The sequence below is a fragment of the Saccopteryx bilineata genome, chromosome 2 (genome assembly GCF_036850765.1).
Source record: "Saccopteryx bilineata isolate mSacBil1 chromosome 2, mSacBil1_pri_phased_curated, whole genome shotgun sequence".
In the NCBI taxonomy this organism is placed as follows: Eukaryota; Metazoa; Chordata; class Mammalia; order Chiroptera; family Emballonuridae; genus Saccopteryx; species Saccopteryx bilineata.
In genome coordinates, this window is record NC_089491.1 from 179,805,094 (window position 1) to 179,832,159 (window position 27,066).

The 27,066-nt window shown below is 37.8% G+C and overlaps 1 pseudogene; it reads left to right on the forward strand.

Moving 5' to 3' along the window:
* Positions 1-670: 670 nt before the first annotated feature.
* The window catches only part of LOC136322390 (ADP-ribosylation factor-like protein 8B pseudogene), a 47,543-nt pseudogene continuing 21,147 nt past the window's right edge, over positions 671-27,066 (forward strand).

The following is a 27,066-nucleotide window of genomic DNA, read 5'->3' on the forward strand; positions in this document are numbered from 1 at the left end:
TTCATTTCATAAAATGTTTATATAATATATACAACTAAGTTGTAATATCCTAAAAGCTAATTTTTAAACTAATCTGGGTAATTTCTTGAATGAAATAATTGTCATTAAATATAATTTAACAATTTCTTTTTAATGAAAATTAAAACTAACACTGTACTACATATAAGTATAATGACTTAAAGAACAGGAAGGTATTTTTCTTGGACATAAATATATTTTATAGTGAGTGAATCAAAAATTATGTCTGTGGGTAAGATTCTATCACTGTAATACAGGTCCTCCTTTTATAGAACAGTTTCATGGTATGATTCAGTTAACTGAAATTTAAGCACAAACTGTTGAACAAACCAAATAAATTGAAACGATCAAAGAAAAGAAAAATCAGGCCTTGTGTTTTCAGAAAACACATAATCTCTTTTGTTTTACCATCATATTCAGTGCCTTTCAAATTTTGGTGAGTATCAGATTCATGTCTATGCTGGTCTGGGATTTGATTTTTACCTTAGTTACAAGCTACTGAACTAGCCTATTATTTTTTCATGGATGATAGTAGAAGACACAAGACTCTAAGGTTAGAGACAAAGAACTTTAGTACTCACAATAGAGCAAGCAGCGTGTGAGCATAAATAGATGATGCCTCATACTCTTACCCCCATGTTCTTCAGCGGTAATGCAGAATAACCTGATGGATGCCTACAAAGGCAGATATGTTTCTGGGATCCAGATAGCTGAACCAGAATTATGTTTGAAGCTCTTAGGCTGGGCTACCAACCAGAGGGTTTATCAGTCATGGCTACCTGCAGTTACTGGAAAGAATAAGACAGGCATCATGCTCAGAAATGGTCAGGGAAGAATCCTGAATTTTTAAAAGAATTTTATATATTTTCCCTCCCCTTCCCTCTCCTAGGAGGAAGTCAAGAGGTGATCAATCAATTCTGGAATGGCCACATTTGGTGACAAAATTGTCTTATAAAGGCTATAGACCAGAAATAGATAAGGTAGGTTGAATCAGAAATAATTTTTAGATGATTTTAAAAAATCTTTATTTCATCTCTTAATGATTCCATCAGCCTGAAGATGATAAGGGGCATGAATGTCCATTAAATTTCATGATCATCAGCCTATTTCTTTTTACTGTTATGACAAAAGGTAAAACCATATATAAATTGGAAAGTGGAACATGGCAGTTTAAATTTGTCATTGTAGGGTGGCCAGAGTTAGCTGATTAAACTAGAATGACAACACCATGACCAGAAAAACCATTGACAGTCATGAAATACCACAAACAGCCTTAAGAGAGGGATCAAAGATTTCATGTACTGCATTTGCAGAAAGCAGCTGGGGCAATTACTCCTGAAATATGGCCACCCACTGCTAGTCAAATGTGTCAACTTTTGGTAAGGGTCACATTTTGACATGAAGTGGTGATTTCTGTAACTAAGGTAAAAATCAAATCCCAGAAACAGGTAGTTCTTTATTTTATGTCCACTCTACAAAAGTGAATGAGTTGCTATGTCCAGCACACAATGAATTTAGGTAGTGATCATGATCATCTGAGGAGGATTGACAGTAGCTTGATTCCACTTGGTCTCATTAGAGAATAGGCCCTTACTATAGACATCGATATAAGTGACTCAGTCTATCTGATTGCCAGCTAAAATTTGTTTCAATAGATTATGCTCCAAAAAGTGTGTATTTAATCTGCCAGTTTATAGTCTACCAATTGATAGACCAGACACTTGGGGCATCGGCAACAGCCCGAGTATTAGTAAAAATATAAAATAATTTGTCAAGTGTAGTATTGACCAAGGCTATTAAGACTGTCTTGAGTTATTCCCACTTACTGGAATAACCACATCCACTTCTGTTGACGAATAGATGGTACTATGACTGAACATCAATAGCAGTCCATTAAGTTTTAATTTAGCTGAACCATCAATAAATCAGGCCTAGAAGTTTATAAGAATACCTATGAATCAAGGATCCCTTTGTATCAGCAACAATGTTTCATGAAGGCAGTGGAGTTGAAGGTGTTTTCTCCAATTGTGTGACTTCTTATTTCTAATATAAAGACAAAATGCTGCTCCAACCTGTGCACCTGTGCTCTTGACTATACAATTTCTATTCAGCTAGTGAGGCTTGTTTCCTTTCTTGTTAATGAGCCTGGATATTTTGTGTGTGTTTATTGCTATTTTTATTTATTTTCTATGAATTAATTGCCTGCATTATTTGCCCATTTTACTATTCAGTTATTTATCCCTGTGTTGCTTTATTGAAGTTCTTTTTAAATCATGTTTCTCAGTCTTTTGTTGCTTGTCATTTATGGCATCTTTTACTATATTAAATTTGTAAATTCTGTGTAGTCAAGTCTGTCACGTTGTATCTATATGCCTTTTGAATTTGGTGCATTCCCTTAAAGGTACTCTTCTACTCCAATATTCTTAAAATATTTCTGTATGTTTTCTTCCAAACATTAATTTGCTTGAAACTTAAATTCATCTAGAATTCCTTTTTATATGTTAGGATTAGTAATAAAACTTTATTTTCTTCTAAATAAATACTATATGAACAGTATTCATTATAATCTCCATTTTCTTCTGATTCAAAATGCCTCCTTTTGGTTTATAAGAATTCTAAATATGGTTGGATATATATATATTTTACTATTCATACAAGTCTAAAATATTCACTGAATTGTGTTGGCAGGACAGAAAAATAATTATGTAATATTATTTTGAAAAATAATATTTTTTTTAAATATTGCCATGTAGCTCATAATGTCATTGTGTTCCTCAAATCATGCTTGAAATGTAAATTTTTTCATTTTCTTTATTTTGTTACAAGAATAATTATCAATAGACCTTACATTATATTTTTGAAAAATAGAATGAAATTTAGTTTTTATAAGCAACTATTTAATAACAAAAATAAATTAAGCATCTTAATAACAAGAATCATCTTTTCTGCAAGGAAAACCATTGCTTCACTGTCCTGTGTTCACCCTTACTACCAAGATGTGAGCAGGTTGGCCTGATCTGTCATGATGCAGTGGATAAAGTGTCGACATGGAACACTAAGGTTGCCGATTCAAAATCCTGCACTTGTGTGGTCAAGGCACATATGGGAGTTGATGCTTTCTGCTCCTCCCCCTTTTCTCTCTCTCTTTCTCTCTCTCTCTCTCTCTCTCTGTCTTTCTCCTCTCTAAAAAAAATGAATAATGAATAATAAAAAAAAAGATGTGAGCAGATTAAAGATGATTAAAGGAATATGTCCCTTTTTTGATCAATTTGCTTTCTTTTTGCATCAAGACCCAAATCTACTAAAGTCCATGTAACTGACTATTCAATTTTTTTTTTCCTTCTTTTTCAAGTAAGAGGAGGTGAGATAGAGACAGACTCTCACCTGCACCTCAACTGGAATTTACCTGGCAATCCTTGTTTGAGGCTGATGCTCTGCCTATCAGGGGCCATGCTCACAACCCCGAGCTATTTTTAGTACCTGAAATGGAGGCTCCAGGGAGTCATCCTCAGTGCCCAGGGCCTATGCTTGAATCAACTGAGCCATGGCTGCTGGAAGGGAAGAAAGAGAGAGAGACAGGGGAAGTGGGAAGGGTGGAGAAGCAGATGGTCACTTTTTCTGTGTGCCCTGGCCAGGAATTGAACCTGGGATATCCACACGCTAGGCCAACATTCTACCACTTAGCTAACCAGCCAGGACCTACTTTTCAATCTTAAGTGTGGAAAATTTTGAATGATTACTATATTTAATTTAGATTACAAAGGTTTCATCATCACCAAAAAGAACTTCTCTAAAACCTAAATCTTGTCATATAAAAATCCCCCAAATAAATTCTATGTTAACTGACACATTGATATTGGATCTCCTTCAAACTTAATTATTGCTGCTTGGTTCTTAAGTTAGCCTTCAATCATATGTATATAATGTTGTCATTTATATTTTAACACTGGAGATACTACTACTCTAACAAGATGGAAACTTGATTGCTTTTTGTTTCAGATAAATAGGTAGTGCATATCCAGCACTCTGCCCAATTATGCCATTTAATTTTCACTATGATCCAGTAAATTAGATTTTATTATGTTTATGTCAATTTTACTAATGAAGAAAACCATACTCAAAGAGATTAAGTGATCTGTCTAATGCCGACGGCAAACAAAGAGCAAATTTGGAATCCTGTCTGTAAGGTTCCAAGTCCGTGACATTTCTGCTCTGTCATCATTCAAATTTAGTTTGAACAGACTAGCTTAAAGGTATGTTCCGATATCTCTGAGCAATAACTCTGTTGATTAAATAAATTGTAGTGGAAAGCTTACAGAGCTAGGAGGAAAACATTTTGAATAATTCTAAGCACCAACAAATGTTTTAAGAAGAGTTAGAGGTTTGTCATTGTTTTATTTTTAAATTCAAAGCATGTGTTCAAAATACATGAGCAACATATATTTTGAGACTCTTCTCCTCACATCTCTGTTTCAAAACAGTTATGTTACTTACTTGAATATAGCTTGGCTCCTTGTTCCTGTTTGTATTTATTCTGAATATGTAAAAACCTCACAAGGAATTGTTACTTTTTTCCCTCTTTCTACCCAGTTTCCTTCTACTCACTTACTATAGAATAGGTAAACAAATTTTGTAATTATGATTTATAATTTCAGTTCTCTTTTTGGAAAGAATAATATAGAGCAGATACATGTGTTTCTAATCATTCTCATGAAAATCAAAACTTCTTATGTGATCTTCTAGGATCTAAAAGTATCTGCTTCTGAGTGACTCTCTGACTTCGTCATCTAGCATTCTATGTACATTTGGTCATTCCAGTATATGTACTTACTTTTGGTAGTTAAAAGACGTGATTGGACATGCTTAACCTTGCCTCATGGTTTTTGAACTTGCTAAAGTCTACCTGGAATGCTTTTCACACAGTTCACTCTGTTACATTATTGCATTATCTGATCAAACGTCACCTTGTAGAGGCCATGTCTGACATTATTATTCCTTGTACTTTTGCTTGCTTTAGCTGTTTTCACACTTGACACTACTAGAGATCATATTATATATTCATTTGCTCATTGGTTGCTGTCAGTACTATTCACTATAATTTAACCTTTTGATGCAAGCACGTTGTCTTGCTCACTGTTCTATCATCTGTGCTTATAGCTGTGCCTTTAAAGGGTGGGTGCTCAAAATATACAGGGTGAGGAAAAGGTAAGCTTACCTACTTTTCCATACAAAAGTATTTTCCATACAAAAAGTTGCTTGTATGGAAAATAATAACAATAATTAATAAATAATAATACAAGAACAAATTGTATTTTGTGTACTTGCAAGTGTAAACCTACTTTTTCTCTACCCTGTATTTGTTAACTAGATTGATAAGTAAACAAACCATTATTTCTTTATGTCTCTCATTTTCCTTATTAATATCATGCCCCCATCTTTTTTTCTAAGTTACTTTTTAAAAAACAACTATGTTTTCTATTTCATTATTCTAGGTGTCTGTAGTATTACCATTAATTTTTGCAGCTTCCAGTGCTTTAAAATTTTTTTCTAATCATGTTTTCTCTGTCCATGTATTTTTTTCCTGATGTCATAATTTTCCTTTTTGTGCTTGATGTCTTCTAGTAGTGTCTTATGTCTTGTTGAAAATAAAGACTTTCTAACATTCTACCTTCTATCTTACAGAAACATTATTTCAAAGAAGAATGGTTGTTTCTCAATCTTCTGAGTGATTCTCTTATTTTGAATTGCCAAAGCATTTCTCATCCCAGAGACTTTCTTCTTTTTATGCATCTTTACAGAGGCAGATCTGTGCTCATGCACACTTGTGAACTGAGATGGGTTCTCCAAGGAGACTCTGTGCATCTCTGGTAGAATCTGCCAGGGAGGTTAAAGGGAGAAAGAACATTTTTTATTTTTAATTTATTGTGATTTTATTTTGCCACTTTGGAATCAAGGTATCATATGGGATAGAATATGGAAGAAGGATGTGTTTCTTCTACAATTTTTCTCAGTAAGGAGAATCTCCTCTTTGCTGGAGAAGGCCCTTGTAAGTCTGTTACAGCAGCTGTCTGTACCACTCCCATGGCAAGACTATTGCCCGATGAACATGCCAGATGGAGTAAACATCTTTTTAAAGTTCTTGTTCTTTTATTTATAGGTTTCCCAAGGATTTTAGTAAAATAAAATTGTTTCCCAAATATATCATATATAGTAACTTATCGTGTGGACTGTTTTTACCACATGTTCCTGTACTTTTGACAGGAGTGTACCACCAGGCTCCATTTCAGATGCTGGAGGAGTTTCATGTATATACTTTTCACTTCCCTGCTTTACAGACTAAAATAGACTTTTCTATATATTTATATACCTTCCCCCAATTCAGGGACAAGCTGGAGAAGAGGTGTCAATTAAAGTCACAATTGTTACTGAAAGTTATTTACCAGCCTGACCTGTGGTGGCGCAGTGGATAAAGCGCTGATCTGGAAATGCCGAGGTCGCCGGTTCGAAACCCTGGGCTTGCCTGGTCAAGGCACATATGGGAGTTGATGCTTCCAGCTCCTCCCCCTTCTCTCTCTCGGTCTCTCCTCTCTATCCCTCTCTGTCTTTCTCTTCTCTCTCCTCTCTAAAAATGAATAAATTAAAAAAAAATTAAAAAAAAAGAAAGTTATTTACCTAATTTCTTAATTCATAATGTTATTAAAAGTAAAAAGACATGTAATTCACCATGTATACTCACCTCCAAGTTGGTTTAGGTATCAAATATAACTTACGTGATGTGTGATGATAGTATTTTTGTTCACTTAACATATTACAGGACCATTATTTTTAGATTCATCTTCCTATACCTTGTTTGTGATCAGAATGATATCTTATATGGATCTTGATTTGTTTTTCACTTTCTTCCTGAACATAACAGTGCCTCGGAGCCAAGATTTTCCTTTATCAATTGTGCAGTTCTAGAGAAAAAGGAAGTAATCACTAGCAAGAACAATGTTTAAAGAAAGAACAGTAATTTTTAAAATGATAGCTGAAACGTATTAAGTTGTTTTTCCTTCTGTCCTACATCCCCACTGTGTGCTGGGAGGCTGAGAAAGCGGGGAGAGAGATAAGATCACAGGGGGAAATTTTCTTCAAATTCTACTTTGTTACTCTAAATTAGCCTGATCCACCCGTGACATGGTGGCTGGCAGCCCTGACATATAATGCAAATTTTTCTTAGCCATTCCCCTAGACTCTCTTTCCTTACTGCTATTTCATTTTTCAGTTCTGCTGATTTCTGACCTTCCTCTCTCTTTTTCGGTTCTTGTCACACACTCCTGGCTCCCACAGTAAAATTGATTTCCCAGGTTTTGATCACTCGAGCTGTCAAAAGCGTTCAGGAAGTCCTCATCCTCTGCAGGGCTGCTTCAGTTATGTTTTGATTTCTGATTCAAGCAGCAGAGTATAGTACATAAGGCATAGACCACAGAGCCTCAATGTCTGTGCTTGAATGCTGGCTTAGCATTCTGTCAAATGAAGGTCCTGGATAAGTAACTTTACCTCTTTAATTTCCTTATCTAAAAAAATTGGACAAAAAAACTAAATAAAAAAATTAAATTAAATTAAAAAATAAGGATTATAATATTATGAGCCTTATAGGCTTATTTCAAAGAGGCAATACGTTGATATCAGTAAGTGCCTAGGACAGTGATTGATGCATAACAGTTGTTAAAACCATCTTATAAGTAAATAAAATAGTTCATTATCCCACATGACTTCTACAGGGTGAGACATAAACTAAATATATATATTTGTTTCTGGTTTCCAAAAGAAATCCCTAGTTCTTAAAGCTAAATCACGTTCTGCTTTGGATTTATCATCTTCCAAAGCAGAATCTTGGTCAGTTGGTTCTCTTTTTGGCTCTTTATGTCATGCTTTCAGAAAACCCCAAATTGGGCACTGCACAGAAATTACTAGAATGTTTACAGAATTTAGGGCTCTCAACATAAAACTGCTTAAAACTGTAAGAACTTTGCATTTAAAGGAATATAAATATTATGGATGACAATGAAGCTGGATACTTCACAGGGTGTTATCTTCAAGTGGACCAGAAAAGTCTTGGCAACAGTCCTGTAAATCTATTGTAAATGAGTAAAATACCTTATTCCAAGTTGAAAGATAAACTCTTCTCTTTAGTATATAAGGTCTATCTGCTTTATTCAAGAAAGTTACTTTTAATATTTGTGTTATTCACATGCCTATTTATATTTTTATCAAATAGAGAGAGACCTCCAAAACATTTTCATGTGCCCACGTCATTTTTATTTAGTTAGTTCTTGACTGAATTTTAGTTTCTTTCACTTTATAATGTCTGATTATTCCTGAATTGCTGGAACTTTATCCATCCATCCAGTTGATCTCATCTGTTTAGCTAAATTTTTATTAGGATCAAGCTAACATTTTGCTTTTCTTCCAAGTTCATATATTATCCAGAGATTGAAAATAGCTTAACTGACATTTAAGCACCTTATTCTCATTAATTCCATTAAAAAATTCTGTAAAATATTTTTAATTATATAAATTTTTATTCCCAATTTGCCTGATGTGTCTTTACTTCTACTTGAGATTAAAATTTATTTAGGTTATCTCTTGAGATATATTAATTTGAGGAAAGAACATCTGTATTTTATCATTAGTTTAGAAGGGATTCTGCAAATACAGGTTCTGTTCACACACAAAAAAGAGGAAGTATGACTCAGAAGATTCAGCATGAATCCAGTATAATACAACTACAATAAAATGTTATGTCTTTTTTGTCAGCTAAAGAAAAGAGAGGTTTGAAAGAATAAAACTAAAATACCAAATCTAATTTTTGAAAGGACCTTGTATCAGGAGAAACCCCAAAACATAAAGGTATGTCAAAGTTAAAAGGCTAAACAAATTCTTCCAAAATATAAAAAAAAGACTCATTTGGCTGGGTGGAACAATAAATGTTTGACCTTACCTGTTCATGTGATGTCCAAAAGAATCAACAATATTCTTTTTAGTGTGTAATAAACATATTTTCTAATAACAATTCTTTTAAATTTTTCATACATAATATGAATTTTTTTCATATAAGAATTTATTTAAATCACAGCAGCTGTTATATTCTCTTGCCTTATTAGTCTTCTTATATCCCCAGCCCCCAATTCATTTGGCAACATGTATGACTTTCACAACGGGGTGTGGTAGTAGCTGTTGGCATCTAGTGGGTAGAGGACAGAGGTGCTGAACTACACATCCTAAATGGACAAGACACCCTCCCCACAGCCAAGGATTGTCCCACCCAAAATGTGAACAATAGCAAAGTTGAGAAGCCCTGAATTAGGTATTTAAAAATACAAGTACTCAAGGAAAAAAGGTTATTCATAATTAAGAACTCATGACATTTCAAGAAACTTGGGGAAACTTGTCTCATCTTTCAACAACAAAATGAGACTGTAGGAAATGCAAAGTGCCTTTTCAGAAACAGGACAGAAGTAACCACAGTCATATTTCCTTTTTTACTCTGCACCTTGTTTTTTTTTTGATGTTGGGTTTTTGGGTATGAAGGAAAACTGGTTGCTATAATGTGCTTGAAGTATTTTGTAATCTCCAGAGAGGTATACAGATATAAAGAGCTATTGTAAAAATAAAAGCCCCAGGCATCCTTGAAAAAGGTTCTTTGTTGTCTGATATTGTTGCTGACTTGGTAGAGTCACCACTTCTGGATACTTTATTTAACCTACAGGTCATTTTCTTTGAGCATAATCTTTATCCTTCTCCTCTCACCTAGTACTGCTCTGTGGTGTTTTCAAAACAAACATACTGAAGCAGATATAGTATTAAGCTCTATTTTTCTGAAATATCAGAGACAAAGTTTTAAATTCTATACAGATGACTAAAACCCAGTTATTCTCCAGTAACAATCATTCTTACAGATATATTTCCTGGCAGCTGGTAGCCAGACGGCCACTGTTATCTGATCAAGTCTTTTGAAGGGCTTTTATGCCACCCAGGGACCCAGTTGTCTCTGGGCCTCGAAATCATGATTTATTACAGTAATATTTCCCATTGCTTACTCTAGGTGTTTTCAGAAATAGCTTCCTTAGTAGCTCCAGACGAATTTGGAAGATCAACTGAAGAAGAAAATGTTAACGGGAATCTGAACCTTTGCTTGATGAGAGAAATCAGAACATATATTATCATCACTGCCAGGAAAAGAAGTCCTCATTGTTAAAATCTAAAGTATTCTTTTTTTTTTTTTTTTTTAGTGAGAGTAGGAGAAATAAGGACAGACTACTGTATGTGCCTCGACTGGGATCCACTCGGCAACCCCCATCTGAGGCCAATGCTTTGTCCATCTTAGGCCCCTCATAACTGAGCTATTTTTAGCACCTGAGGTGAAAACTCCAGAGAGCCATCCTCAGTGCCTGGGCAGATGTGCTTGAATCAATTGAGTCATGGCTACAAGAGGGGAAGAGAGAGAGAAAGTGGAGAGGGGGAGAAGCAGATGGTCACCTCTTTTTTGTGCCCTGGCCGGGAATAGAACCTGGGACTTCCACATGATGTGTGGATTTTCTTCTGCTGAGCCAACCAGCCAGGGCCAGAGCTGAAGTATTCTGAAGATAGATTGCCACTGAAACCTTTACAAGTATGTAATCCTGTGATGTTGACCTTAAAGCCCTTAGATATGCAGAGAAAAAGAGAGAGGGAAGGAGAGAGAGAATTATCTCCTGTCTATTTCTGTAATTTTATATACAGAATTTGACCCAAGGTGGTAGTTATGAATCAAATCACAACTCTGTGTTGCTAAATCTAGAAAAGAAATATACTGCTCACAAAAATGAGGGGATCAGAGAATGTGCAGATACTCCAGTACTTTGAGCCTTTTTTGATAGTGCATTTTCACCAATGAAATAAAAGTTGGTTTTGCACCATTTACATAATCAAACAACTTTCTTTGACTTGTCGCTTGCTTTTCTGATGTTCTTGTTTAAAAAAAAGAAAATCAAATGTTTCTTTCTTTTATGGCTTCATATTCATTTTGAAATATCCCCTAATTTTTGTGAGTAGTATATTTTGTGTTTAATCAAGGGTTGGGCTATTCAGATAATTATACTTCTAGAATGTAGCTTTTGACAAGACAGCATTGTAAATTAGAGATCAAAAACATCTAGGAGTGGTTAAGACTGATTTAATTTTTAAATACTTTCTCCAAAGCATTCTCTAGGAAAGGAGGGCTATTTGTCTTTTCTGAAAATCTAAGGCGGTATCCCTGGTGTTCCCTGAGGAACTGATGTCTCCTGACCTTTTACTGAGTCAATTCCTGTGGATTTGCAAATTGGCAATCCAGGTGGTCCGTTATTCCATCTTCTAAATCTGGAAAAAGTACTCTTTTTTAGGAATTTTGGGCTTCCTTAATGTCAACAATTTTATGGGGAAATAAGTTGATGCTTTTTTTTTGTACTGGATGTAGCAAATTGGCATTTAATTCTAAATTAGATGATTTCTTTATATGTTACAGATTTCTAGCTAATGATTATAGAGATCCTATCATTTTAATACATTAATAGAAACCCTTTTGTCTTGTTAGTACTGAGCACAATACATCAGAATAAGCCACAAGGCTAACATCAGCTCTCCAACTGGCACAACAAGGTGTTGGTCTGATACTGGAAAGACATTTTTTTTAGATGTTCTGTGTGTGTATATGTTGCTAATCTCGTCTGGAAACTTAGAGACATAAAATAAGGGTGAAAATGAAGCAAGGACCAGCTATCAGAAACTGAAATGAAACACAAATTTAAAGTACCTGATGAGAATGTTATGGTGTAATATGACTTTTGTGTTCTGACACTTAACAAATACCAATCTAAAGCAGAAGGTGCTAATTCTATGCCAGTAATCTCCTGGGGCCATAGCTTTTCTCTGATCAATAGTTAGAATTTTTTCCATTTTCCACTCCTTTTCACTTAAAAATATCCCCTCCAAATTAATATTCACATTTATGCTTATGCCCTTCCCTCAAATCTCAGAGAAAACAGTAGCACTCCTCTTTTTCAATATAATCCTCTAATTGTGTTTTTAATCTCATTGCCTTCAATCACCTCCAGGGACTTGTTCAAATTATTCCTGGTGTCGCCATTATACTATTGTATGAAAGATTGTGTAACTTAATCTTTATCAGTTGTTTTAGTTTCCTTATTTCTAAAATTAGGATAATGACAGAATCTATTTCATGGAATTGCTATAAGGATTAAATAAGGCAATATAAGTAAAATGCATAGTAAAGTAAGCATTCACTTTTTAATAATTAACTATCATAAATAGTATTATTCAGTGCTGGCCGATTGGCTTAGTGGAAAAGCGTCGGCCTGGCATGCAGGAGTCCCGGGTTCAATTCCCAGCCAGGGCACACAGGAGAAACACCCATCTGCTTCTCCACCCCTCCTCCTATCCTTCCTCTCTGTCTCTCTCTTCCCCTCCCGCAGTCAAGGCTCCATTGGAGCAAAGATGGCCCAGGCACTGAGGGTGGCTCTGTGGCCTCTGCCTCAGGTGCTAGAATGGCTCTGGATGCAACAGAGTGACGCTTCGGAGGGGCAGAGCATCGCACCCTTTTGGGCATGCTGGGTGGATCCGGTTGGGCGCATGCGGGAGTCTGTCTGACTGCCTCCCCGTTTCCAGCTTTGGAAAAATGCAAAATAAATAAATAAAATAAAATAAAATAAAATAAAATAAAATAAAATAAAATAAAATAAAATAAAATAAAATAAAATAAATAAATAAATAAATAGTATTATTCATTCGACAGTTATTTACTGAGTAGGAATGAACCAGGTTGTGAGATGTCAGTAGTAAATAAGACAAGGTCCCTGTGTCGATGAAATATATAAAGAGCTGTACTTCACGTTAAGTGGATAACAGAGATGTGCCAACCGTGCTGTAGAGAGGAAAGAGGAATAACTGTTAGCTGGAAGAGATTAAGATGGGAACACTGAAGTTAAGTCTGTTTGTTTGAAACAAGATAGCTTTTGATCCTCTTGAAATAGAAGAGTTCAATGTTTTACAGAACTCCAACTTGAGTTTTAAATCAGAGTCAATGAAATGATGCTATAAAACCAATTTTACTGGTATGTGATAGATTAGGCAACAAAAATTTGGCAACACCATCTCATCTAGGGACCAGGGTCATGAGTTATGAAGACTATTATGAGACCACGTTTACCAAAAATTTGGTTTTTCAAGTAGGAGAGGAATTACTTATTGAAAATCTTAGGCAAAAAACGGTTTCAGAAACAGCACTGATCAGAGTGAGTTTCCTCCAATACCAGTTTTATCTCAAGTAGCTGACAAGTCTAAAGAGGTGCTTGTGTTAGATTCAAGGAGTGCTGATATGCTGGGGCTGCCAAGACTGTAACTATTGAAGGAACAGGGAGTGCTGATAGGGTCCCTGTGATGCCTAGAACAAAGAGTTCAGATGAGTCAGAGATCCTTATCAGAAGTTTATGTTTGAAATTCTCCACTGAGCAATACCCCCCCCCCCGTAACTGCGCACGACCTCCCTAGCCAATAGCTAACAGCCACATCAGTTTCTGTATAATGCTTGCTCAACCTAGATAGCCACCGTATAAAAAGGAGCCATTTTAGAAGCTCGGGGCTGCAGTGTTCCCCTGTGTGGGTTACCTGCAGTCCCTGTGCAGGTTTGGGGGGCTGCAGTGTTGCCCTGCGTGGGTTGCATGCAGTCCCTGCGCAGGTTTGCGGGGCTGCAGTGTTCCCCTGCGTGGGTTGCCTGCAGTCCCTGCGCAGGTTTGCGGGGCTGCAGTGTTGCCCTGCGTGGGTTGCATGCAGTCCCTGCGCAGGTTTGCGGGGCTGCAGTGTTCCCCTGCATGGGTTGCCTGCAGTCCCTGTGCAGGTTTGGGGGGCTGCAGTGCTCCCCTGCGTGGGTTGCCTGCAGTCCCTGCGCAGGTTTGCGGGGCTGCAGTGCTCCCCTGCGTGGGTTACCTGCAGTCCCTGCACAGGTTTGCGGGGCTGCAGTGCTCCCTTGCGTAGGTTGCCTGCAGTCCCTGCGCAGGTTTGCAATAAAACTTATAAAATTCACTTTGGGTTTGCTGTGGCCTGTCTCCTGGGATGTAACATATGGAGGCCCCCAGCGAGATAGGCCATGTAAGACCCCTCCTCATGGAGTGGGCTGCAGCAGACATTGGTAGCTGGCCAGCCTCTGGCAGTTGCCGTTTGGAAACTGAATTTGGCTGATTCGAAACATTTGGAGTCTCGAGACTGTTTGGTAAGGAAGCTTCCTCTTTGAGTATTTGGAAACAGAGCTCTGGTTAGAAAAGGGTGTAGTGGAGCAGGCGGGAGGCCACCTGATTTCTCCCCACCTGGTCAGTCAGGGAACGCAGGACGCTGCCTTCTCCCTTTGGTTTTGGTTTAGAAGTTTTGTTTGTTTTGTGTGCATATTTATAGAAGTTTTGTTTGTTTTGTGTGCATATTTGGTTTGTTTGTCTGCTTCGCCCATTGCTTCCTCACAGGATTACTTCGAGAGTCAAGGACCATGGGTCAGGGGCTATCTGCTGCCCTAACGCCTCTTCAGTGCTTGCTTGATAACTTTTCTGATTTCTCTCACAGGGCACGAGACTACGGGACTCCTATTGATTCCGCCACATTGCGGACCCTTTGTGAACTGGAATGGCCAACTTAAGAGCAGACTGGCCAAACCAAGGATTGCTAGACCCATAGAAAACAGAGAGAGTTTAGCGTACTCTCACCAGCACCTACCTGCAGGCAGGTGGCACGGTCAGTATGCAGCCCAGTATAGCAGCAGAGGTAGAGAAGGAAAAGGTGGCCAGGCTGCAGCTGGTGCAGGAGAAGAGGCAGGCTCCCCTCACAGTTTCAGGCACTTGCCCCTCCCCCTTGGGCACTGGCTCAAGGGCTGAGCCACTGCTTATTTAGGCAAAAGATAACAGTGCAGTAAACTAGAGGTTATCATCACCTTGCTATACAGCCCCTGCCCTCCTCTGCTTTGGCTCCGGGGAATCCCCGCCTTTTATCTGGAGCCAGATCAGAGGAGAAGATTTAGGGAATATGGCCCCTTCTAAACCCACTGCTTTAGCCATAATAGAATTGTATAGTCTGTCAAATACAAAGACTTGCTTTTTGTACCAAGGATCTGTTGTTGTAAAAAACATTTTCTATGTTAGAAATGTATATGTTATTTCAACAGTCTTTTGTTAATTCTCCTTTTCATTTGCTATTTCATAGCCTGTGATGTTAAAATTTTAGTTAAAATATTAGGGGATATATAATAATTCAGTAATTGTTAATTGTTCAATGTTAGGTCACAAAACCCAGAGTAACAAATATTACTATTGATTGGCTTAATAGAAGAATTCTTAACATAATAGGTAGAAAAGAGAACTCTAGAGACATAATCTTGAACCTCCACCTACCACCACAGATCAAATCTTTTCTTTCCTCGGTCTAATAGGCTTCTTTAAATACAGGATTTCCAATTTTGTTCTCTTAGTCAAGCCCCTCAGTGAGATCTTCTGAGCATGGCTTTTAAGGTCTATAATGACCAAGAAAGTAACAGAAAAGGCAAATAAGGTCCAAAAGAAGTCAGAAAATACCAACTTTTGGCTCCAGTGCCCTAAGGGGCTTCATCAAGGCCTTGCTCCAGAGTGGAAAGAAAGGTCATTGAACTGAAGCCTGCCAGGCTTCCCAGCCCCACTGGTTGACATGTCTGTGCTGTGGAAAGAGGGACATGAGAAGGTAAGCTGCCCCCTTGCTCCATGGAGGGAGGGTTCAATCTCTTCTAGCCCTGCTCCAGCTACCTGTGACCTGACCTTGCCCAGCATGCTGGGAATTATCACTGAAGGCCCAAGGACATCGTTCATGAGCCTAAGGTATTTCTTCCAAGTAGCAGATAAGCTAATCTCATTTCTTGTAAACACAAGGGCCATCTACTATGCCTTGCTTGAATATTTAAGTATTATTTATCCCTCAAAGATCTCTACTGTGGGTATTCACAGTCTGATTTTATTGCTTTATTTAATGTTTAGTATCTCCTTTATTTCTCTTATCTCAATGCCCCATGCCTATTATAGACTGGGACCTGCTGCTAATTCCAGCTAGAAGCAGTGGTCACTAGGACTTAAACTCTAACTGCAAAGTGTAGAAATGTAACACCCTTTCCCTAAGTACTTGCAGGTTTTATAGGTTACTCAGCAAACTATTCAAAGACTGTCCAAGAGGCACTCCTAGCAGTACACCACCCAAGGACTGAATCCCATGTAGACGGGTCCACACACCATGATCCTATCCACTCCCACTACTGCCAACATAGAAGGCATACCCACCTGGGTCCACCGCAGTGGCTGAAGCTTGCAGTCCCAGCAGAGACACCTTTGTGGACAGCGAAAACTGACCCCGCCAACCCTTGTAAGCTGACCCTGAGAAGGACAGCATGCCCTGCTTCAGCCACAAACCAGAAGTTAACTGGTCCACACATGGCTAATGCCTAGAGAAACTCACTAAGGACCTCCTTTTAATTAGACTTTGGGGAGAGAGGGAAACTAAGGTAAATGAAAATTATATATGTGCTTATAAATACCACTATAGAATAACCTGTGAATATTGGTCATGTATCCAATAGGCTACTTAGGAAAAGGACACCTCCAAAAAGCAATCTTTAAAAGAGGATTACTTATTACTAACTTAGTCCTTGCTGAAGGTTAAGGTTTTTAGGAATTAAGAATTTTGATTATTTGGAAAGGTACTGTATAGTATTGATAATAGAAGGTATAAGGTGTAGAGGTACTTGTGAAAAGAAAAGAAAAAAGTAAGTTGTTATGAAGGCCAGTTATTTCTGGATAAGGAAGTGCATAAAAGTTGAAGGTTTATGTAAGTTGCAGAAGGTTGTGCAAGTTGTAAGAAGTTAGTACAGAGAAAAAAAAATACAAGGCAGAAAGAAATTAGTATAAGAATTTATTCTCTTCATCCCCTTAGCTCACTATGTTACTTACTGCTCTTACCAGACCCCTTGTTTTGCTTATAGTAGGGGGGTCACCATTAGTCCGTATATTATTAACTGCCTCACACAGTATGTACAAAAGAGAATTCAAGCCGTAAAGCTTGTAGTACTAAGGGCACACTATAAGCGTGCCAGCACATACTAGGGAGGATCCCTGACCCAATTAGCTTATAGCTACAGCTAAAGTAGAAAATTCTCATGAGCCCCAGCCTTATACCATTCTCCCCACTGATGAAGAATCAAGGGTTTGATTTATGCCCAAAAGAGATGGGAGAATGTTAGATTCAGGGAGTGCTGATATGCTGGGGCTGCCAAGACTGTAACTATTGAAGGAACAGGGAGTGCTGATAGGGCCCCTGTGATGCTGAGAACAAAGAGTTCAGATGAGTCAGAGATCCTTATCAGAAGTTTATGTTTGAAATTCTCCACTAAGCAATACCCCCCCTGTAACTGCGCACGACCTCCCTAGCCAATAGCTAACAGCCACATCAGCTTCTGTATAATGCTTGCTCAACCTAGATAGCCACCATATAAAAAGGAGCCATTTTAGAAGCTCGGGGCTGCAGTGTCCCCCTGTGTGGGTTACCTGCAGTCCCTGCGCAGGTTTGGGGGGCTGCAGTGTTCCCCTGCGTGGGTTGCCTGCAGTCCCTGTGCAGGTTTGCAATAAAACTTATAAAATTCACTTTGGGTTTGCTGTGGCCTGTCTCCTGGGATATAACACTTGCAATAGAAATGGAAACTCACCAATTTTTTAAACTGAGGTCTTCAGTATGGCAATTTCATATGGAGGTAAATTTTAATGTGAATTTTGCAATACTTGAACAAGTATCATCACCAAATTTTCTAAGTGGAGTTACTGATTTTGTTTTTTTCTAATGTGATGATTTAGTGTGCAATGGTACTTTCACCAGATGAGATTAATCACAATAATGATGTGTCTTTTTGCTAAGGATATTATCATAAATAATTTGAATACAGCCCAAGAGAAAATTTCTAGTTAAACTTTCTAAATGTTATAAGATGGTTATAAAGCATGAGCAGCTGGAAATAGACATTATTAGGAGCATATGGCAAAATGGTTATCATTGATACTTAAATGATTTAGCAAACAGACAGACACAGAGTATCTTAACAGATATTAAAAATAATTGTATCTTATGGTGTGCATTTTGTGTTTTTCCAATTACACTAATGTGGCCTTGGGTAACTTATTTAAAAATTGGGCTTCAGTTTCCTTATTTATAAAATTATATTTATTTTATAGGATTTTTATGAGATAATATTATAAAAATGCTCTGTAACCTCAAAGTAATTCCTCTCTTCTTTTCTTTTCTTCCTCATTTGCTTCCACATCTTCTCTTTCTTTCTTCCACTTAATTCATTCTTTTATTTTCCTATTATTAATTAGTCATACTTTCACCAAGTCAAACAGCTGTAATATATACTCTCAGTTAATTGCCTTTTAAAAGCTTCAACATCAGAGAACTGAAGCTGAACTCAAGGAAATTCTCACTGTGCCAGTTTTAAATTCCAGTTTATTCTATTTTCATACCTAAAAGTATGTCTACCAATCATAACAATATAGTCTCAATTGACAATATAATCTCTTATTTTTTTACAGAGACAGAGATAGAGAGACAGAGAGAGGGACAGATAGGGATGGATAATATGAAAGGGAGAGAGGTGAGAAGCATCAATTCTTCATTGAAGCATCTTAGTTGTTCATTGATTGCTTTCTCATGTGTGCTCTGATGGGGGTTACAGCAGAGTGAATGACCCCTTTTTCAAGCCAGCAAACTTTGGGCTCAAGCCAGCTACCCCATACTCAAGCTGGATAAGCTGCTCTCAAGCCAAATGAGCCCACGCTCAAGCTGGCGACCTGGGGTTTCGAACCTGGGCCCTCTGTGTCCCAGTCCAATTCCCTTACCACTGCACATGGCCTGGTCAGGCAAAATTTCTTTTTTATATATTACTTCATATGTATGTTTCACCTCACAGTAAAACCTTATAAAGTTTTACAAATAGTCAATAATTAATATGGCAAAAACAAGTGAAAAATGTGTTCTAAAATGAAATGTTTTATAGAAATATAATATTGTAAACCATATAGAGCCCTGGTTTTGTAGATCAGCTCATTAGAGCATTGTCCTGATACATCAAGGTTGTGGGTTCCATGCCTGATCAGGGCACACACACGACTCAACCAGTGAATGCATAGATGTCTAGAACAACAAATCAATGTTCTCTCTCTCTCCTTTCCCTCTCTCTCTAAAAGTAGTAATAAAAAAATACATACAGATTTATAAACCAAAAGTGATGTGGGTTGGATCTCAAGAAAAAAAAAAAGAAATTTTAACAACTCACTATACCACAAGAAAATTTTATTCTTTTATATACCCAATAGGTCTTTCTTTCTCCCTTCTCATCTCTCTCTCTCTCTTTCTCTCTCTCAATGAGAAATGTATATATAAAAGTACTCATATCAGAAGCAGAAAAAGAGTGCAAAATTTTAAAAGGGTAGCTTCTTATTTCTAGGTTTAACTCTGCAGTATTCAATTAGCTTACTAGAAAAATTGAATGAGAAAACAGTTTTACCTGAAACTAATTAATTCCTTGTTCTTTAATTTGAATGATCAAATACTTATTCAACAGTTATAATGCACATGTAAAAAAGCTTTAGAAAAGCCATCTTTAGAAATTACTTCACAATCTTTTCTCTGTTCATTTCTGATTCTTGCACAGAGACAATGCTATTAATTGAGCCATTTTTATGATGCAAAATAGCTTTCTTTATGCTTACAAAAAAAAGATTAATGTTGTGTTTTTAAAAGCTACAGACTTTGAGAATATTATTTATTACACACAGGATATTAGTTTTATTTTGTTTGTGACACAAGTAAAATATTTTATGGTTGGTATTAAATATAATTGACTGGATCCTGTGAGTCTAGAATTCTATATTTAAAATATTTGTATCTATGTTTCCTCATTACATATTAAACCTATTATCTGATTTGAAATATTACATATAAGAATTCTAAGGTGTCTCCCTGGCCAGTTGTCTCAGTGGTAGATTGTTGGCCTGGCATGTGGATGTTCCAGGTTCGGTTCTTAGTCAGTGCACACAGGAGAAACGACCATCTGCTTCTCCACCCCTCCCCTCCTCCTTTCTCTCTCTGACTCTTCTCCTCCCACAGCCATGGCTCAATTTGTTTGACTGTATTGGGCCCAAGCACTGAGGATAGGTCCAGGGATCCTCCACCTCAGGCACTTAAAATGACTTGGTTGTGAACATGGCCCCAGATGGGCAAAACATTGGCCCCAGATGAAGGTTGCTGGGTAGATCCCAGTCAGGGCACATGTGGGAGTCTGTCTCTCTGTCTTCCCTCCTTTCACTTGGGAAAAAAAAAGAATTATGAGATGTGTTGTGATATTGCCATCTTTCAAACATCCAGGTGAATGTTTTCATCTTGAATGTGTGAAATGTCTTCCTCCTTACTTAATACTAATTGGTATGTCTTGGCTTAGCTTTGAAACAAATTTAGCAGCCAATAGATGGCAGTGGAAGTATTCAAAATATATTCTTTATCTTTTCCATTCCCTGAGTATGATTATATCTAAAAGCAAATGAAACTTTACATAATTAAATTAAAAACAAAGGCATATTCAGAATGTTCATGTTGAAGAAACTCAAATATTTAGTTGTTGCATCCCTGTTGAAAATTTCAGCCTCCTAACAAGAAGAAATAATGCTTTCTTTCTCTACTATGTTGTAACTCATTAGTATGTTATTCAAAGACATTTTACAACCACCTGCTAGGATTTCTGGGTAGGTCTGTGAGCTGACTTGGTAGGTATGATGTCTTCAGAGATTTCATTTTTAGTAGTACTTTTCTGCTTGTGTGATCATGGTGGGGCAAGGATTACTGGGAAATGTAATTAATTAAGTATTTTCAACCAAATTTTTCTAAAGTCAACTTTACAAGTAATTTTTTTATTCTCTGTAGTAAATAAGCCCATAAAATGTTCAATGAATCATGCAGAGTAAAAGAGAAAATGTATGACAGTACTTCAGCACAGACTGCAGTGAACAGACTAATCCATTTATAGGATGTGATTAATTTCCTTCTAAAATTGGTTAAGAGTGTGCTTGATTATGTAGAGTTGGTACAAAAAGATTCTATGTGAAGGTCTGTGGGGATGCCACCTATATAGGAAGCCACACTAGCACTATATCTGTTTAAGTGAGATCCAGTGTCTATATCTCAATCTTTGCTCATTTTTTTTTTTGCAGTTACATCAAATGTTACACAAGCCAGGTGATATTTTCAGAAAAGTATTATCAGCATGCTACAGCATCAAACACTATAGCTATTCCACCTACAGTTATAACCCACAACTTTTATTAAGCTCCCTCTTAAAACTATTGAAGAAGCCATTGTGTTCATCTAAAAGAAGTATAAATCATTGCTTTATAAAAGTTCAGCACTGAGTGACACACATAGCTAGAGAAAGACGATATTTCAATCTATTTGTTTATGCATAAAATAATAAGAAGCTTAAGTTGTAAATGTGTTGGCATTTTATTAATACTATTCTTTTACATGGAATATTATGTGAAATAAATGCATATGCACATATATTTATATTTATAGTCATATGCCTATTTCATAATGATGTCTCTCATGTGTGTACACACAAAATCAGGCAATATATCAGCAGGGCCTAATACAGTGCTTGGTTACTTTTTTTTAGTACCTACTAAAATATGTTGTAGGGCAATCAGCTGAAATAATGTGTTGCTTATTCAAATATTAAATATGTATTTTTATCAATAATGTTTGTAAACTTCACATATATATTTCACTATACTAAACCCTTCTTTAATATTTCTTTTTAGAAAATTATCTACAGAGAGATTTCAAGGTGGCAACAGAGTAGGTGGATGTTCCAACTGCTACCTCCCAGGACCAACCTGGACTACAAATTAATTTAAGAATAATCATCTTAAAAAACCAACTTTGGTGCTGGCAAGGATGTGGAGAAAAAGGAACCCTCCTGCACTGCTGGTAGGAATGCAGACTGGTGCAGCCATTATGGAAAGCAGTATGGAGTTTCTTCAAAAAATTAAAAATCAAACTGCTTTTTGACCCACCCATCGCACTTTTAGGAATATATCCCAAGAATACCACATCAACGATTCAAAAGGGGAAATGCACCCCTGAGTTTATGGCAGCATTGTTTATAATAGCCAAGATCTGGAAACAGCCCAAGTGTCCGTCAGTGGACGAGTGGATTAAAAAGCAGTGATACATATACACAATGGAATACTATGAGGCCATGAAAAAGAAGGAAATATTATTTTTTGCGACACCATAGATGGGATTGGAAACTATTATGTTAAGTGAAATAAGCATGCAGAGAAAAAAAAATATCATATGAACTCACTCATATGAGGAATCCAATGAACAATATAAACTGAGGAGTGGAATAGAGACAGAGGCAGGATCAAAGGATCGAAAAGAAAAGTGGACAGAGGGAAAGGGGATGATAGGGTGATAGAATGGTACAAGAGCAGAAAAGCAAATCCTGGAGGGAGGGGGAGGGTGTTACAGGGAGGGGGACAGAAGGGATGTACTGGGGAACATGGGGGACATTAGAATCTATGTAAATACAATAATTTAATTTAAAAAACCAACTTTGGACTAAAGGAAGAGGAATCTATAACTAATGATCATAGAAGAAGCCACACTGAAACTAGTAGGAAGAGCGGAGACATGGAAAGGGCTGCCCCGCTCTCAGGAGCAAGTGGTGGCTGAGGGTTCAAAGGAATTCTCACTGTGAGGAAGGTCACCCTGAGAAGTGTGAGTCCTCAGCCCCAGGCCTGGAGCCCCAGCCTAGAGCCCCAGAACCTAGAAGAAGTACCCACATAGCATTTGGAGGTGAAAAGAGCCAGGTTTTTGTCTGCAAGAAAGTGACAAAATTCTCGAAGATGCAGGCTCTGTCTTAAAGGACCAGTGCAGAAAATATCGTGCATAGCCACTTACCTGGGGCTGCAGAGGAAGGAGAGCTGAGAGGACTGGAGTTTTGGAAGAAGAGTATAAACTTGGAGGCCTAGGGAGAGACACTGGGGAGGATGGACACCAGAACCCCTGTGTTGAATCATCCTCTAATACTGCAGTTGCCATCTTTTGTGGGTGGAGCAATGTCTTCTGAGTGGCATCAGCCTGGGGAAAAGAAACTGCTCTGCCCTCAGGAGTCTCTCCTGCTCCAATCAGGGTGAGGAGTCATTCTGAGAGGCCAGGAAGCAGGAGGCATGTCAGTGACTCGGTTTTATGGTGTTGAGAGTGGAGCTAAACAACCCCCTACGCTCCTGAGTCTAAGACTGGTCCTTCCATTTCATGGGAGACTCAGTTGAAACTGTTCAAAGGCAGGGAGACAACACCTCTGGGTCTCAGAGGCCACACCCACTGGACTCCTACTCCACACCCTACTGAGGTCTGTGAAAAAAATCTGGACAAACTGATACCTGGGGCCAAGGGGTAGAGCCACACCCACCACCCTTTTTAATCCCTGAATTGCTGGAGGCTCTCGACTCTAGCAGAGATTTTTTTAAGTGGCTAAGCCCAACAAGCAGCCAGCAGACAGAGGCTGCCAAAGGAGGGACTCAGAGAACCTTGGCCTTTTAAGCAGATTTTCCATGAGGCCTAGAGTGGCTAAAAGTAAGCCTAGGTGTTTAGCTGGTATTTTCACGTGCACCTGGGCCCAGCAGAGGCAGCTACAAACTCTGGATTGGTTATATAGTGATACCTCAGTTTTTGCTGATAATCTGTCCAAAAACAATCAGCAAAATCCAAAACTGATGAAAACTGAGGCAATTATTTCCATATGAATCAATGTGAATCCAATTAATTCATTCTATACACTGCAAAAGACATACCAAAAACATATTACACTGAATACTATATATGCAGTAATCATTTACATGTAGTTGTAGTATTAGCACTCACAATCAATAAAATAAAGCACAAAAAACACTGGAAAACAATGGAATTGTTTGGCTAGATGTGCAGGGTGATGCTCACAACTTGAAAAAAATGCCACACTGAGCAGAAGAATGTGTGAGTCAGCCTTTGTTTTTGAAAATTAGCACTCTGACTTTGGGTGATGGGTATGCAACATAATCGAATGAATAATCGAATGAATTACTACCCAAGAGACCCCTGAAGATAACCTGGACATGTTTTCTTTGAATATATGTACCCTGATTTATTGATGTCACCCCATTAAAAGTAATAAAAATTTATTTAAAAAAAAAGAAAATTAGCAGCAAGTTCACGTGGGCATGCCAACAAAATCCGAGGCAACTGACAAAAACTGAGACAAATTTTTCATGAAAAAATTTGATGAAAACCAAAACCAGTGATAACCGAAGTCAACAAAAAATGAGGTGTTACTGTAACTTCAAGAAGGTTGCTGAGGACCAGTCATGGGCAGTGTCTTCCATTTGTCTGCACTAGGTTTTTGCCAGGGAGGCCCAGGGCTGGCACATCCAGTGGCCAGCTATGGAGAGCTTTGATTCGGGACCTAAGAACCCTTGCTAGAGTAATATACTAAGGAAAGGCTCCTCACACCTGGCCCAGCTGAGGTGAGTTCTGCTCTCAGTGGTCAGCACTGGCACAGTGACTCATGTGCATTGGATAGGGTGGAGCTTTACAGTCAACTGGCCTAGGTCCTAGATATCCTACCCCGATGGGCTAGACTCCAAAAGGGTAAGGTAAAGAGGTTTGGAACATGGACATTTAAATTGTGAGTCACTGTGAGCCTATTATTATATCTGTCTAGCGGCTTAGCCACTTTCTGGGTAGGGGCATAGTCAGCACCAGGAGAGGTTATCTCAGTCTCCCTCCCTGAGACCAGGGTCTCATCAGCTGTAAGAACTTCTGCAGAGGGGACTGTCAGTCCCACTCAATCTGAACCTGTTGCTCGCCTTGTTGGAGAGAAATAAAATTTGAGTATTCAGCAGTGGTTGAGGGATTAGGCTCTGGAGTAGGGGCCACAATCCCTGTACTGAGCTATTACTACCCAAGAGACCCCTGAAGTAGTAGGTTCCCCTAAGGTTGTATTTCCAACCTTAGCTACCCTAACCCAACAAGCTTGCAACCTGTAGAGGGGTTGGTTGGGTGAGGTCAGTCTGAGCCCACACTACAGTCTTTCTACAGAAGACTCTGTGGGAAGAACAGGCAGCTCCAAGAAGAGATAGAGCAGCTGAAAAGTGGAAGCAAATTTTATGGAACTTGGGGCTTTTATGGAGCTGCTGTCATCTCTACACAGAAGATAGCTGATCCATATAAAGAGGTTGGCCCCTCCCACACTGCCCAGGCACAGAATGCAGACACAAACAGTAAAAAGAGCAGTAGCTGCAGATAAGTAGCCCAATGCAAGTTACAAAAAATAGCTGACACCAACCCAAGAAGATCTAGAACCAACACAATTGGTTGCTGGTAGCAGACAGCACCAACCCTAGACTCAGCTAGCTACACAATCAGCACACCCAAAGGAGATTATACACAGACAAAACGAGTAGACAAAGAAATGTGACCCAAATGAATCAATAAGAAAATCCCCAGAAAAATAACTAAATAAGATGGAACTAACAAAATTACCAGAGGCAGAGTTTAAAATAAAAATTTTTAAGATGCTCAAGGATCTTAAAGCTACAATGAATGGACATAATGAGCACCTAAATAAAGAGATAGTAAGCATCAAAAAGAACATTGAGATCATAAAAAAAGACCCAGTCAGAAATGACAAATACGATATCTGAAATGAAGACTGCACTAGAAGGAATCAACAACAGGCTGGATATAGCAGAGGATTGAATCAGTGATTTAGAAGACAAGACAAACAAGCACAGAAGTAGAGCAGCAAAATGAAAAGAGGATCAAAAAGCCTGAGGAAACTCTAAAAGACCTCTGTGACATGAAGAGAAAAAATATCTGCATCATAAGAGTTCCTGAAGGAAAAGAGAAAAATACAAGGGATAGATAATGTGTTTGAAGAAATCAGACCTGAAAATTTTCCTAAATTGGTGAAGAAAAAAGTCACACAAGTTCAAGAAGCACAGAGAGTCCCATTAAACAGGAACCCAAGGAGGCCTACACCAAGACACATCATAATTAAAGAGACAAAATTAAGAGACAAGAAAAACTACTAAAAGCTGCAAGAGAAAAGCAGTTAATTACCTACAGAGGAACCCCCATAAGGATGACATAAGACTTCTCCAAAGATACAGTTGAAACCAGAAGGGATTGGCAAGAAATATTCAAAGTGATGCAAAACAAGAACCTATAACCAAGATTAATGTATCCAGGAAGGCTATCATTTAAAATTGAAGGAGAAATAAAAAGTTTCCCAGACAAAAAAAGTTTCAAGGAATTCATTACAACTAAACCAGTAATGCAAGAAATGTTAAGGAGCCTGCTGTAAAAACAGCAAAGGAAAAAAAAATGAAAGAAATCGAGAAAAAGAGGAATACAGTTTGAAAGAATAAAATGACAATAAGTAAGTACATGTCAATAATAACCTTAAATGTAAATGAATTAAATGCTCCTGTCAAAAGACACAGATAATAAAACAGGACTCATACATATGCTGTTTACAAGAGACACACCTCAGGACAAAAGATAAACATAGACTGAAAGTGAAGGGATAGAAAAATGTATTTCATACAAATGGAAATTAATAAAGAACCCAGGGTAGCAATACTTATATCTGACAAAATAGCTTTTAAAACACAGGCTATAGTAAGGGATAAAGAAGGTCACTACATAATGCAAAAGGGAGCAATCCAACAGAAAGATATAACCATTGTAAATATTTATGTGTCTAATATAGGATTACCTAAATATATAAAGCAGATTTTGATGGACATAAGGGGCAAGCTCAACAGCAATACTATAATAGTAGAGAATTTTAATATCTCACTAACATCAATGGATAGATCCTCCAGACAG